Below are 6,000 nucleotides of genomic sequence, written 5' to 3' on the forward strand. Positions count from 1 at the left end.
AAATTTTTTTCTTGTAAAGTGTATTAATTAATTTCTAAATAAAATATTAATTTATTTTTCAAAATTAATGAAACACAAGAAACAACATAAAATTAAGGGGAAAAATGAAGCATAATAAAATTTTTAATAAATAAAATAAAAATAATAAAAAGAAGAATGAAAAGTGAAAATTTGAGGTAAAGTTAAGGTTAACAAATTATAAATAAAAATTAAACGATCAATGTGGGATACATTGCATATTTAGCTTAATTCTAAGGTTTCAGTTTGGATATTTAGTTTTATGAAATTCTTCAGTCCTCTAATTCTCACCCATTAGTTAAATAATAACATTTTATGTCAGTCATTGTTACTTAAAAAAAATTAATATATCAATATTGGAGAATATTTTGTCAGCCTTTAAAAATTTAATGTCAGCATTTTTTGTTAATAAAAGTAACTGTATTAGGATCAACATATTGAAAAAAAAAACACTTTATAAAATTAAAGGATTACGATGAAACTTGTGAAATATTAAAGCACTAAAGATGTATATTTACCATAAATTTTTAAAAGCACTAGGATCAACTCAAATTAACAAATATAAATAGAAATAAAGAAATTATAAACAACTACGGTTAGTCCATACTGCAAATTAAAGATGTAATTCAAGCCAATATAAGAGTTTGAATCCTCTTATGGATGTAGGACGTTTCTAATAAATAATTTATATTTTCATATGCATAAATATAAATAAGATGTTAAAATTATATTATTTTGGAAATATATTAATTAATTTTATTAATTATTTTTTTATGGTATATCTATCACAGACGCAGGACCTGATCAATGGAGCAGTTTCAGTTATCAACTGACAATTAAAAAGCTAACACTCTTGAGTAGTTCTTTAGACATTATCTTTAATGGCTTTGCTATATCCACTTTGGCCATGCTTAGAAGACCCTTTGAAAGCTTGAAGAACTTGATACTTCAGAACGTTTGCCGAAATACCGCCAATGTTAGCCGCGTCCGGTGATGTCAGAATGCCCAAGAACACCTGCTTGATAACTTGTATTCTTGTCCATTGGGAAAGTCCAGTTGAGAAAAGAAAAATAGCGCTACTATAAGACCAAGAGGAAAAGAAAGCTGATGTGTTATTTCTTTTAGTCTCCTGGTTGATGTGTGATACGGTTTTGTAGATGTGCTTAGAAGGTAGTGTTCTTTCGAACTCTGTGAAATGGAACTAATGACTTTGTATAAGCTGTTTAAGACAGATGATGTGTTCTTTCTTTTAAACCCACCTTCCCTTTCCTTTCCTTTGGATGGAGAGAAAAATATAAAGGAAGAAGAACTGAAGAGAGAAATGGTAAAAAATATTATTATATTTTTTAAAATTTCTCTTTTTAGTTTTCTCTTCTTTCTATTCTCTTCTCACTTTTTTCTCCATCCAAACCAAGCCTTCGGGTGGGAACAAAGCCTGATTCTCTTCTTGATAATAAGCCTGGCTGGTGTGTGCCCCTGCTGTAATAATGCATTATTTCCATTTGAAGTGATGCGCCTTCAGCTTTGTAGAATTACTACATATATCCAATGAATTATAGATATTTTTGTTATGGTCTTGACATTGACTGACTTCTTTCATTTTAATTCTTATCAGGCCGCAAAAGCTGCAAAACTGGGCAAAGCTGAGATTCCGGCGAAGTTTAAGTTACTACCAGATCCATGGGCGCCTGAATCTGGGTTGGTCATTGCCGCTCTCAAGATAAAGAGAGAACAGCTGAAAGCCAAATTCAGACATGAGCTCCAGAAGTTGTATTCTTGAATGCTTCACTTGTATGCACAATTTAATATAGGGCAAAGGAGCAAAAATGCCTAAGAAATTGTCAACTAGAAGCATCAAATAGTTTAAAGTGAGGAAAAAGTGCACGAGTGTTCATGAAGTTATTTTTTTGATGCATCTATGACCAAACCATTATGTAAATATGAAATTTAATGGTTTGTTTACAGATGCATCAAAAAAATAAATTCATAGGTACTCGTGCATTTTTCCTCAATTTAAACTATCGAATACTCCTACCTGATGATTTTTTGAATAATTTTTGCCCTTTGCCCTTTAATATGACATTTGATTTTGTTTTATAATTTTTTCCCCTTTGTAGATAATCCCTTGTCTACACTATTTACGAAATAATGACTGTAATATCTCAGCTTTATACTTTTTAATATATTAAATTTTGGTTATCTTTATCTTATTTGATGATGTACATAGAAGGGGATCAGCATGATAGAATTTTAAGGGATGGATAGGTTATGCTTAAAAAAATGAGTTTATGATTGTTTAAAGATTCTATGAAAAAGTGATTTATTGTCATGAGATTTCATGAAAAGCAAAAATTATTTTATCTTTGGTCGCAATGGTTAAAAAACTAATTTATTATTTAGTACTTTCATATTTTATGAATATTTTTGTTTATCTCAGTTGTTTTCATCAACATTTTCTTTTATGTGGTATTTGCTTATTTTGTAAAGTTACTTAAGGATGATGCATGAATTTTACTCATACCATTTTTTTTTTCTTTTTGGGGGGGGTGGGGTTGGAGGGTTGTTTGGGGTTACAAAGGTCTTGGAAATTGAGAAATGCGAAAAGGGATGGAAGAAAATATCTTTCTGAATTTTATTTTGCAGAAATCACTTTAAAGTTAAATACGGAAGAATGCTTAAAAAATATATATATATATAAATATATTCTTGAAATAGGCAAATAAAAGAAAAATAGCATGAAATGTGATCATTATTATGCTGTCCTAGTAACTTTTTTGATATATTTTTTTTTTTGTGAAACAACAAATTTATCATTAATTTAAAATTTGAAATGAAACATGGAGAATAGTGGCTACTGAAGAATATAGATGACAATTTTTGTTGGGTAAATGATAAAAATCTAATAGCAAATTAGAAATTACAAGTATCTTTTTGGAAAATAATAATAAAATTCTTTTAAATTATGTAAATGAAAATTTGGTCCCTCAACATGTTATAATTTCACTGAAGTCTTCAGGGATCTCTTCATCAATAAATTTTAAATTAAAAGTTCATTTTACCCTTATTGATAAATTGTAATTTCTTATTCAATTATTGAGATTCTTTGGACAAAAATTGTAATTTTTTAAACAAAAGTTGTGAATATAGTTTATTATTTTGAGAACTTATTTTTCAATAATAGAAATTGCAGGATTTCAAGAAAAAAAAAAAGAACAGTTTTGAGTTTTCATAATTATTTTGATTATAATTCTTTAGATTAATGATTGACGCAAATTTCCAACGAATCTTATGAGTTCTCTCCGTTACATTAAAAAATGCAAGTGATTTACAATTCAACCTCCCAAAAAATCTCTTACATTTTTAAATGAAAAGAGTACATCACTTTTTTGACATGATATCAAGAGCTATTTTATTTGGAATGCATAAAAAAACCAGGGGGGGAGATCAGAAAAAAATTCTAAAAAAAAAATGGAGGACAGAGAAATCGAGCAAAATGAAGAAATAAAAGCAAAGACGAAGAGAAGAAAAGAAACCCGAGATCAAATAAATGAAAAAAAGAGGGGATGGTGATTATCAACCTTGTACAAGCTCAAGTAAAGAAAAAAAAATGGAGACAAAATAATAGGGGAAATATTAAATGAAAAGTCTCACAACTAATAATAATAATTAGAAGGCATTTTAGAAATATATAAACTTTTCTATATAAGCAATATATAAACCTAACATGTATCTAACCAAGTGTCTAATTAAAAGAACAAAAACAATATACTTTACACATTAGATTAATATAAAATTCATTTTGTGTTTTAAAATTTAAAGGACTTATAAGATGATTTTAAAAAAATATAAGGAACCAAATTGAAAACATATTAAACTTGAGAGATTAAATTGATAATTGAGATAAATTTAAAAAAAATGGAAGTTTTATCATCCCAATGGGCAATATTCACACTTACTTAATATGAAGAGTTTGACAGGCTTGACTAAATAATATGAAAGGAAATATGCTCGAGTCAAGCTCAAGCGACACTGAGTCTCATTAGCGACTTCTAAACCAGTCTTTCTCTACAAGTAATGTCATCTTATATTACACGAAAGACCTTATAATTTCAGAAAATTAAATCATCATATATTAAAAGTATGTGCATCATAGTTCATAGAGGGAGAATATTGATGAATAACTCCGAAAGGAATTTAACATCTTACCCTTATTTTGAACAAGTAAACATAAACAAATTGACAATTAAAGTTATTATTTTAATAAATATCTAATTTATCCAGAATCCTAGTTAGATACTAATTTTTTTCATAAATCCTTTATTGATATTCTCGGTTGATTTTTTATTGATATGTTGATATTGACGGGCTTAATATACATAGGCATCCATAAACTTTAATTGTAAGATCATGGTTGTTTTCTCACCAGCAAATTATGGTTGGTTTGAAAGAGCGGTCGTCCTTAATTTGATTTTGTCCCTTTATTAAGTATTGCTATTTGAAAGATTAATTCAATCTAATATGGTGCTTCTAATTAATAATTACCTATTGATTAAATTAAATTAATTAAAAACATTGAGCATGAAACACATAATCTAGTATTAACAACATGAAAGATAAATATATATTAAAGAGTTCATAGCTCCAATTATTTTATAAGATATAATTTTAAATCCAATGGAAAAATATATAAAAGGGTAAAATGATAAAATATAATTTTGCTCTTACACTATAGACCTAAGAGTATATGAGGCTCTCAACTCATTTTAAGTTCATTTACAACCCTAAACATTTAAAATTGTACAATTAGTTGACCATTAGTTGACTGTAAAATTATAAAAATAGCACCAAAAATTAAAAATAATCACCAAAATAATCACAGAAAAAGGACCCAAAAATTATAAAAACATTACAAAAAGATAAAATTTGTAATTTTTTTGTTATTTTCCATGATTATTTTGATCATTTTCTATAATTTTTTATTTAACTAATGGTAAAAGTTAATAGGAAGGGGGAGATTGCCATGATTTTAAATTTTTATGAGTGAAAATGAACCAAAAATGAGTTTAAGATTTTAGATACTCTTGGGTGTTGAAGGGCCAAATTGTCATTTTACTCTATATAAAATTAAAAAAAAATGTTATTTGAACTATTAAGATGCTTTCATTGATAACTAAACCATTGATGCTGTATGAGATTATAAAATCTTTTACTAGTTGTCCATTGATGGGTCCAAAGAAATTGATATTTTTTCAATAATTTGAACATATCCTGAGCTCCTTTGAATGATAAAAATTAATATTGTTGAAATTATGTGAATGTATATGTTTTCACATCTATTCATATACTCCTTCAATCCTATTTAGCACCTTCTATAAAGATTATTTGATCTTTAATATAAGGCATGCTAAGAGTTATTTATAACTATTTTTTAATTTTATTTCTATTGTAAATTTAATTTTATGGCTCATCATATATTATGTATTTCTTTCTTCCTTTTTTTAAATAGGGATAAAGTTGGAATTCTATTTATTTTAAGATAATTTAATTAGTTAACTGTCATTCTTTGATTTAGTAAAGTAATTAAAAACATCTTATAATAGGAACTAGAAGGAGTATAGTTCATTCATGTGGTCAAAAGAAAATAAAATTCCAATTAACTTTCATTCTTTATTAGAGAAGAAGTTAAAAATGCCTTATAATAGGGGATTGAAGGGAGTATACACTAGAAAAAAAATAACTTTCGCTAAAAGTCCAAAAGTGGTTACTAAAGATTTTTAGCGGTGACCTTTTACCACCAAAGAGTCACCACCAAATATATCATTACTAATAGTTTTTGGTGGTGACAAACATAGTTGCCATTAAAAGTATTTTGCCACTAAAAGTTTATCTTTTGACACCACCAAACACCATTAGCAACTAGACTTTTGGTGACAACCTTTTTTCACCACTAAAAACCATTAGTGGTGACTTTTAGTAGCAACT

The sequence above is a fragment of the Prosopis cineraria genome, unplaced genomic scaffold (genome assembly GCF_029017545.1).
Source record: "Prosopis cineraria cultivar Desert tree isolate PC_DT_omini unplaced genomic scaffold, ASM2901754v1 PC783, whole genome shotgun sequence".
NCBI lineage: Eukaryota > Viridiplantae > Streptophyta > Magnoliopsida > Fabales > Fabaceae > Prosopis > Prosopis cineraria.